The sequence below is a fragment of the Leucoraja erinacea genome, chromosome 27 (assembly GCF_028641065.1).
Source record: "Leucoraja erinacea ecotype New England chromosome 27, Leri_hhj_1, whole genome shotgun sequence".
Taxonomy (NCBI): domain Eukaryota; kingdom Metazoa; phylum Chordata; class Chondrichthyes; order Rajiformes; family Rajidae; genus Leucoraja; species Leucoraja erinaceus.
The window spans coordinates 10,589,679-10,600,026 of NC_073403.1; the positions used below are offsets into that span (position 1 = coordinate 10,589,679).

Below are 10,348 nucleotides of genomic sequence, written 5' to 3' on the forward strand. Positions count from 1 at the left end.
GTTGGAAGAGTGGGCTGAAAGATGGCAGATGGAGTTTAATGCTGATAAGTGTGAGGTGCTACATCTTGGCAGGACAAATCAAAATAGGACGTACATGGTAAATGGTAGGGAATTGAAGAATGTAGGTGAACAGAGGGATCTGGGAATAACTGTGCACAGTTCCCTGAAAGTGGAATCTCATGTAGATAGGGTGGTAAAGAAAGCTTTTGGTGTGCTGGCCTTTATAAATCAGAGCATTGAGTATAGAAGTTGGGATGTAATGTTAAAATTGTACAAGGCATTGGTGAGGCCAATTCTGGAGTATGGTGTACAATTTTGGTCGCCTAATTATAGGAAGGATGTCAACAAAAATAGAGAGAGTACAGAGGAGATTTACTAGAATGTTGCCTGGGTTTCAGCAACTAAGTTACAGAGAAAGGTTGAACAAGTTAGGGCTTTATTCTTTGGAGCGCAGAAGGTTAAGGGGGGGGACTTGATAGAGGTTTTTAAAATGATGAGAGGGATAGACAGAGTTGACGTGGAAAAGCTTTTCCCACTGAGAGTAGGGAAGATTCAAACAAGGGGACATGACTTGAGAATTAAGGGACTGAAGTTTAGGGGTAACACGAGGGGGAACTTCTTTACTCAGAGAGTGGTAGCTGTGTGGAATGAGCTTCCAGTGAAGGTGGTGGAGGCAGGTTCGTTTTTATCATTTAAAAATAAATTGGATAGTTATATGGATGGGAAGGGAATGCAGGGTTATGGTCTGAGCACAGGTATATGGGACAAGGGGAGATTATGTGTTCGGCACGGACTAGAAGGGTCGAGATGGCCTGTTTCCGTGCTGTAATTGTTATATGGAAACTGATGTGTAAAAAAATTAAGATGGTTTGAAAATATTCTCAAAAGATATAGCTGTGATTTATTCCGTAAGTGCTTGTTGAAAATCCACAGTGCATTGTTTTTAGCGCATCAGGCTACAGCATTGTCAATGAATGACTACATTGCTAATTTGAACAATTAAATTTCTTACAAAACATCTGTTTGCAGACTGTTCAACAAGTCTAGGGCTGTTTGATAGATGGTTTTACTCTTTCTTTTGCGTTGCAACACGAAGGCAGGGTAGAGGTAGATGATAAAAGAATGTTGTTCAACAGGCCGAGTCAAATATCAATTTGAGTCTCCAAACACCAAATTATAAAAATGTACCTTCAGCTCTATTTGAATCCTGGGCCAATCTGATCTAAATAAAATCTCAGCAATATGCTGCAAGTCATCACCCCATATGGGAGTGGAATGCTGCATGTGGCAATGTGAAGAAAAAGTGCACACACAGTAGAAAAGACAAACAAGGGTCCCTCGTTTCTCATCACTATTCAGACGCTGCCCGAACTGCATGATACAACCTCCTCATACCTGAAGCAGCTTCCAGATTCATAACACCTCAACCCCATGTGAAAGTCTTACACAGAGGCTTATGTCAAATACTTTATCATACGAAGATGGTATGCAGAGGAAAATCAAAAGCTATACTAAAAAGCTATTCAAATCGTGAAGAATGGAAAGCGTACTTTAATCGGTATTACTGCCAAGATTGCTCTTCCAATGCATTACTAACCATGATAATTCCCCTTGGACACATATTATAACAATTCAAATCTGAAATTCTGATACAGGTAACAGCAATATATAAATATCTGACACTGGATAGCAAGACAATTGCCCAGTGGGAGAAAACAACCAACTTACAATGTCTTTACATAGAAGGAGCCCTTATCTCCCCAACATCAAACTACTCCTGACCACTTTCATCATAATCACATTAAATTTGGTGTTTCAATATAATGATTACCTAGTCCAAGAGTACCACATGCAACACCATGAAAGCCAAATACTGTTCTAACCTTTAACTGTACAGCCTGTTCTGGGTTATTGCAGAGTTCCATACTGGTGAACTGTTTGTAACCCAAACAGTTCTCAAGTTGGAAATGCAGACAGGAATGCCTACAACCCCACAACGGCTGTCAAATCCTTTCCACCAGTTTCACAAATGCTCATTCTAATGCATGGGTTGTTCATAAGTTATCAGAAGCTGGAAGGACCTGTAGTGATTAGTGTTTCCAAGCATTCAATCAAATACAAACTTTTACAGTATTTTCACACTATTTCCCCTAAAATGATTACTAATCCTATTAAAAATTAGTACGTAAAAATGCTTAAATTAGCCAACTGCCATTAACGAATTAAGTTTAAATGGGGTTTAAGAAATTGGAAAAACAGTCAACTGATTAATGGTACATGTTTCATTGATTATAATAAAGTAGTTCATAAACAGCACCAGCTATCACATTTTAAACACCTTTGGCAGAATGCTCCAAGCTGACCAGAAACCAAATTACTACTACAATCTTTCTCCAATGCCAAAGCTAACTTTGGAGAAACCTACCCAAATGAATAGTTAATGTTTCAGATTAGATGTAAGCATACTATTAGTCAGCTTTCAACTAAAATAGTACTATATTGAAAAAAGTGCATGTTGGCTTTGGTTGAAGCTGTAAAGGTTTTTTACGAGAATAGTTCTAGGAATGAGAGATTCCAAGCTGACCTCCCGGTGGCTCAGCACTTCAACTCCCCCTCTCACTCCGTCTCCGACCTCTCTGTCCTGGGTCTCCTCCATGGCCACATCGAGCAGCATCGGAAATTGGAGGAACAGCACCTCATATTCCGTTTGGGGAGTCTGCATCCTGGGGGCATGAACATCGAATTCTCCCAATTTTGTTAGTCCTTGCTGTCTCCTCCCCTTCCTCAGTCCCCCTGCTGTCTCCTCCCATCCCCCAGCCTTCGGGCTCCTCCTCCTTTTGCCTTTCTTGTCCCCGCCCACGATCAGTCTGAAGAAGGGTTTTGGCCCGAAACGTTGCCTATTTCCTTCGCTCCATAGATGCTGCTGCACCCGCTGAGTTTCTCCAGCTTTTTTGTGTACCTTATAATTACATTGATGGAGTACAAAATTGGTTTTATCTCTTCACACTAGATGTGAGAGAGAATTGGTAAATGGTTTCAAAGATAAACAGTTTGGATAGAAATAAAGTTTGTTCCAAAGGTTGAATTGATAGCCATGGGGCACAAATATAAAAGTTTGGTAAAAGAGCAAGAGATGACAACAATTTTAATACCACTTGCTTCAGATTTGGAATACATTTAAAATACTGAAAATTGATTCAGAATTTGGCAAGTACTCAGCAAAATAAATTGCACGGATTTGAGACAAGTGAAGGGGATTGCAACTAAGCAGACTGAACTTCAAAAGAGCCACCGCAGAATCAATAAAGCATTAGTTAACGATTCAATGAGGTCACAGCTGAAGTCAGTTACTAATACCACTTGACACATGCACCAAAAATGTGTTCCTGCCCCTACTAAACTGACTTCAAGCTGCAGCTTACAAGAATTTTGAGTAAAGTCAAAACCCCACTAATTTACAGAAACTCATTGAAAACAAACAAGCCGACATCTGAAGTGATATTAGGACCAGCCTCAAAATGGATCAGATCCTAATCTGGCTTCAGATGTCAAGCAAACATTTTCTTGTACTTTTCCATTCTGCTTAAATACCTTTACCCTTTAAGCATTTCTAGGAATTGAAACATTTTTGCAATCTATACAGAAATGTAAATGTATAAAGTTATTTTTATATGAAGGAATAAGGTTTATGCCTGTGGGGCAAAACCATTTTTAGAAATGCCAGTTTTTGCTTTGGAAATATAAAATCTGAGAAATTAATGGCAAATAAATTATAACACAACGTGAATTTATCTGCTGTAATTGCAAGTAATGGATTTTAGGTATGTCGTTTGCATGAAGTAAAAATAATCAGTGGGTGGGGCTTTCATCATTTTGATCTTGTAATTGGGTAAACTGAAGTGGCCCAATGGGCTGGACTCAGCACTGACACTGTCTGTTTCAAGGCTTCGAAAGTCAACCAACCACAAATGGACAAGGGCGTCCAATTTCAAGGATCAGTAGATCCTGTAATCCGACTGGTCTAGCAGCTATAGACTGACAACTCAACATTGGGGGGGGGGGGGCCTGAAGATATACCAAATCCAAAATAAAAATTAAATTCTAGAAATATTCACCAGGTCAAGCAGCATCTGTGAAGAGGGGAATAGAGTTAACACTGCAGACTTCTTTGACTCTGGCACTGCATATTGCCATTTACAGTGAAATTTACAAAGAAATCATTAATAACCTAACCACTTCTTTAATCTCCCATTTCCCCTTTGCGTGAAAGTCCTTACCAGCTTCAGATCGCACTTTGATTCCACATTGCAAAAAGGGAACGAGCTACTGATCTACAATTACAATATGACTGGTGCAGTCTAACCACCAGAGGGTTTGCAATTAATACATTTCTGGGCTAATTTTATAGGAGGAAATGTGGACAGTGCTATAAAACCCAGATTTACTAATTATCTGGACCTATATGGATAGGAAGGGATTCGAGCTAAATATAATATGGGCAAAATGCAAGCAAGCAACTTGTCCAGTGAGTCAACTTGGTTGGCAAGGATATGGTGGGCTAAAGGGCCCCGTTTCCGTGCTGTGTGGGTATGTGACTCGTGTCGTTTGTCAAAGAGAACTTGGTAAAACTGCCTTGCCTGACTTGCATCGATTCATTTAATTGTTATTTGTTGACCAAATACATTAAGTGTTGCTTCCGATTACCATTAACTATAAATTAGCAATAAAATATGACTTTTAGAGAAAGCCGATAAAAAGGAAGCAAAATAATCTTTCCCTATGATGCTAAGAAGTCAACCAAAATAGTTCAAAGGTAAAAAAAAGCTTTTTTTTCTTTCTTCTCCCCGCCTCCCCCCCCCACCCCCATCAATCTGAAGAAGGGTTTCGGCCTGAAACGTTGCCCATTTCCTTCGCTCCATAGATGCTGCTGCACCCGCTGATTCTCCAGCATTTTTGTGTATCTTTGATTTTCCAGCATCTGCAGTTCCTTCTTAAAAACTTCTTAACCAAAATAGTTCCACCTGTTATTTGCAGTTCAAGAACCAAAGACCCACCAATTGATTTGATGCACATTTGAGAAACCAATATTTGCATTTAGGGTTGCTTCATGAAGTTAATTATGTTGCAAGTGCAGTTGTATATATTTACATTTATGTTCCTACTAAGACCAAACTAGTGATGAGACTCAAGGCAATTTGTGGAAGAATGCAGTGGGCACAGTTTCAGCTAAAATATTTCCATTAACATCTTGTTTGATCATAAATAGAGCAATAATTTGGAAAGAAATGTACAAATTTAGACAGGCTATGGTTCAATATTTTGAATCTGTGCATGCCCCTGAATCCCCAAGATAGATAAAATGGCTGGGTTTCTCCACTCTTATCTAGCTAGTCTGTCTAAAATGCACGCATGAACAAACAAGTGAAATATAATATACACAAAGATAAGCATGCTTCTGGCTCAAATGTGATAAAAGGCCACTTATGGAAGGAACTTCAGGCATGTAAAATGAGGCTATAGATGTTTTAGAAGCAGTGGGTTTAAAGCGTGGACGTATCTTGGGACTCAGTTTTAATTAAATCATTTTCCTCAGATGAAAAAATATCTTTATTCTGTAAACTGGAGACATTTTCTAAAATAGTTATAGAGAGTGCTCCAATTTCTAGCAAACTTGGGCCCACAGTGCAAAACTGGTCTTAAATAGCAATGTGAAAGGTCACAGAAGTCTGATATCAGGAACCTGCCCCTCACTTAAGATGGCATCATGGACTTACTGAGCAACTGCCATTGCTATTTAGGAGTTTGAGACAACAAATCCAATCCAAGGCGAGAATTCTGTTCTGCACTACTAATTCATGCAAAAATGGGATGGAATGAGGTGAAACGGGCAGAAGTGGGGTGGGGGGGGGTGTGGGGTTAAGAGAAGGGGGTATGGTGCAGCCATAAGTGGGTTACGAGAATGATCCCAGAGATGATCGGGTTAACGCATGATAAGTGTTGATGGCTCTAAGCTTGTACTCGGTAGAGTTTAGAAAGATGAGGGGGGACCTCATTGAAACTTACAGAATCATGCGAGACTGGATAGAGTGGATGTGGAGAGAATGTATCCACTAGTAGGACAGTCTAGGACCAAAGGGCACAGCCTCAGAATAAACAGATGTTTAAAGGGTATCAAAAGTTACAGAGAGATGACAGAAGAATGGAGTTGAAGGAGAAAGATGGGTCATTTAATCATGGCTGACCTAATTCTATTCTTGGAACATATGAACTTAAAGAAATCTGTCTGGTGCCAAAAAAAGCTGTTACAAACTAGAAATAGCTAGAAGCCCTGAAACAAACACTGAAGCAGGTTTAAAACCCTGGAAACCCTAATTTTAGTCTATGTATACATGATGTTTGTTCAGGCAATTGCATTTCACTGGAAATATGTTTGGCAGCACCTGCCAGCATTGATGAAGAGTTCTGAACACGAAATGCTAGCTGCTCCTCTTCTGATGGGTCCTACCTGCTCTGCTAAATGCTTCTAGCATTTTTGTTTTTACTTCAGACTCCAACATCTATAAAATCTTGAATTTCAAATGAATGTTACAAATTCAAAACAAAATCTACTAAACTAAAATATACTGTATAATTGAAATAAAGTTTGATCAGGTGAAAAAAATGCAAAAGTTAAATCAGATATGAGCATCACGTTCCTCCCTGACCTTGAGCTATATCTGGTACATGCTCATCATTTCCACTTCCTCATATGCTATGGGAAATTAGAAAGAGAGAAAGTCCATTGTCACGTCAAACAGACAACACCCAACAAAAATGGATCCAACAGATCAGCAAAGAAACTAAAGTGTGGAAGCGTTCTGGATGAATCATGGAGTGTTTATGTTCACTCTCCTTGATCCCTCTGGAAAACATTTTGGGAAATTCAAATTATATCTTATTCACAGATGAAACATGATTATAAAAGCTACTTGCTGAAGAGAGGATTAAAGCCAAACAATTATAGATCAGGAGGGTGGGGGAGAGAAGAGAGTGGAAACAACGTGACAGAGCAGACTTAAGGTAGCACTAAAAAGGCAACATCTCAGGTAATCAACTATGCTCCAACATTCGTTGACACTAAATATTTAAGTGTACAAATCGAAGTTTTGAAATAATGCCTATAAAAATACAAGTTGATTCAAACTAGCATGACAAAATGCATTTGAAATTCTCCATTCAAATGATTCATAGAACTATCCTTTGAAAGTTCACTGCAAGTTTATTGATGAGAACCCAGTGTCTCTTGCTTACAACGCCAATGTCATTCAGTTCATTTTCAACACCAAAATTGTACTGCTGCAATTATGTCTTTCCTAAAACTGGGAAATCTCTTTGACACTAAGTAGAATGTAAGGCTAGTAAAAGCAAACATTTTATATTAAATGCCCAGCAAGAATAACGTTTCTTATTCTTATTACAATTAATACACCTTTTATTTGATTGGTTAATGTTTCAATTCAGGAGTGACACTGCACAACTTGCAATTTTCTCATTCTTGCATTTAGGCAAGTCCAAAAGCATCTCCAAGTACCAACAAATTGCATATTTCTAATTAAAACATGCCATATTTTGCACAAAAATACCAGTATAACTGAACTTTTGCATGAAGCATCATCACATTTAAAATGAAAAGCTCTTTAGATTCCCTGCCCCATGTACCCAAAATCTGGGGGGAAATGCATTCAGCTTGGTGGTGATAGTGAACGATGCCAGGCTTGTAAGGAAAATCTTGCTGTAAATCTCTGAAACTACACTAGCTACTGACAAGACATTACAAACTACAAAATTCACATAGCACAGGAACCAGGCCCTTCAAACCCAAGCTTTAAATTCATCATTCACTGCTCATTTCCCCATGTCCTCTAAGTGTTTCCTTTTAAACTACAAATGTAATGCACTTTTGAAAGTTACTTTCAAATCTGGCCCCACCATCTTTTCCGACAATTCCCTCCAAGTCACGATCTTCTACTTAAGAATGTCCTTACTACTTCTGGTTCTTTTAATCAGAAATTTCAAAACTGATGATTGAAATTTGATAGTAGAAACAATTTAACAGTTTATCAAAATTAATGTTTTATTCAGCCCACCAGAATCTCTACTTAATCTTGGCTGTTTTAAGCAAAATAAATTACATTTATTTTCTCAAATTGCCAAAGTCATTTATCCCTTGAATCACTTTGAAATGAAAACTGGATTGCCAACTCAATCCATTTCTCTTCGGCGTTTCATAACCTTAAAGTGAGAAATTAAAAACCAAGTAGACACGAAATGCTGGAGTAACTCAGCGGGTGAGGCAGCATCTCTGGAGAAAGAATGGGCGACGTTTCAGGTCGAGACCCTTCTTCAGATTGGTAAAAACCTAGTACCTTCACCCAGAATTGAATGAAGGCATTAGGCAACCTGTCATTTGGCTGATGAACAAGATAATTTATCTTTGCTGATCTGAGGAATACATCCTACAAAACAGTCTTACAAGCCAAATAAAAATCAGCCTGAGGTTTCTGCCAAAAAGGAGAGCAATACTAACTGCAAGGAAGGAATGCAATATTTGCAACAACCTGGGCCACTCTTGGACCGTCTCATGTGTACTCAATATTGCACTTCCTGTTTTTGTTTCATTTTGTAGGTTGAAATGGGAATTGTGGAAGAGAGAGCCTCTTAACTCAAAACAAAATTGCAAATACTCTGGTTACGTAGAAGCAAATAATTATATACGTTTTGTTTTTTTGCAGGACTGACAAACCAATACATTTACCAACAATTCAGAATTGGTAAAGGCAACTATTTTTAGTTTTGTAAAAGGTTCTGCATCTTTGAAAACACCCAATAAAGTACACTTTACATTTTGTAGTGTTAAAACAATTATAATGGGTATTTACTTAAAATCATGCTAATCACACATCCAGAAACCAACTATCACACTCTTCCAGATAAAGATGTATATTTCTCCCATGAATAATCTTTCCTTCCCCAGCCACCATCCCCACAAACATCAATTTAAAAGGCATACCACACACCTTTACTGATCAAGTTACCAGTTTAGACGATGGCTCAAGATCAATTTATCACCAGGCATAACAATTGCTAGCAAAAACATTGTTTGTTTTAATCAACATTAATTTTGAATACATCTTTAAGGCACAGAGAGAGCAGATTGTGAGAAACCAAAAACAGATTCCAAAAGTCAAACCAGCTCGACTGTGATCAAGGCGCCCGAATAAATTCAAACTGGAAAAGAGGAAGGCAGGGTGAAAACTTGAGCAACCGAACTAACAAGTAGAAGGGGGATTTGTTTCAATCAAACACAAAACAGTTCATATCATGAGATTAAAACTTCCCACTGTGCCTCACAATTGTTTCGCAATCCATTTTTTAAAAACAGCTGACAGCATAAACCGTGAACCACTTGCTCCAAGTTTGTGTTGTTTACATGCGAGTTCCTTAAAGTAATGGAGTTTTAATATATCCATCGTCGTGCTAAAAATCAGGAACAAGGCACCATGACACGCAGAGTGGATGCAATCTCTTCCTTCGATGTCACTGGAGCATGGCTTCACCGCGAAGTTTCTTACCAATGTCAGGGAGCGGAGGAGGCCTTGACATCCCTTCTAGTGTACGTTTTGGGGTTGGAAATGCCCGGTTGCGCTGCCAGCTAAACTTGGCCCTCCTCCTGGAGCGGTCACCTCAATGCAAACAGCAGCATTTACCTCAACAGCGTGCTTTTAACCCACAAAGAAAACGTACTCACACGGTGGCAACGGAGCAAACAAGGGCGGCGGTGTCGGCGGCAACGGCGTCGCCCTTCTCCCAACTCTTATTCCACTTCTCTTCACTGCTTCAGATTAAACAAAACTCCGGGCCCAAGTCTCGGCCTCCACTTCCGCCTTTCCGCCTTCGCGTCGCCGGCCCGCCCATACCTCCTCCGGAAACCACGTTGCGAGGGAAGGGGGCGGGATGTTTCCTTGAGCGACATTGAATACACCCAATCAGTGAGCGAAGCTGACGGACGCTCAGCCGGAGCAGTCGGGTGACACGAGGGGTCCAATAACAGCGGCGCTGTGCGAAGTCGGGCCGATGACGGAGAATCAGCAGCACGCTGCCAGCCCATGAGGTCATCACGTACAGACGGAGGTTATGCAGACTACAATTCCCAGAAAGCATTGTGCAGAGAAGCTTAGCCACTTCCGGTGTCTAGAGGTTTCGTTGACAGGTGCCGCAGCTGGTTCGCTTCTACCTCTTCCCAGGCGAGATAACATTTCATCACCAAAAAATGTTCTATCTGAATTTGAATTCCTAATTTGAGGAAGGA

At 39.7% G+C, this 10,348-nt stretch overlaps 1 protein-coding gene across 2 annotated transcripts in view; it reads right to left on the reverse strand.

Moving 5' to 3' along the window:
• The window catches only part of rab5c (RAB5C, member RAS oncogene family), a 30,964-nt gene extending 21,017 nt beyond the window's left edge, over nucleotides 1-9,947 (reverse strand). The window contains exon 1 of one of the 2 annotated variants that reach the window (XM_055657016.1): nucleotides 9,788-9,947. The gene's annotated coding sequence lies outside the window, so the exon portion shown is untranslated. Of the gene's footprint in view, nucleotides 1-9,783 lie in introns of both variants that reach the window. The other variant, XM_055657017.1, reaches the window with a different exon arrangement.
• Nucleotides 9,948-10,348: the final 401 nt, after the last annotated feature.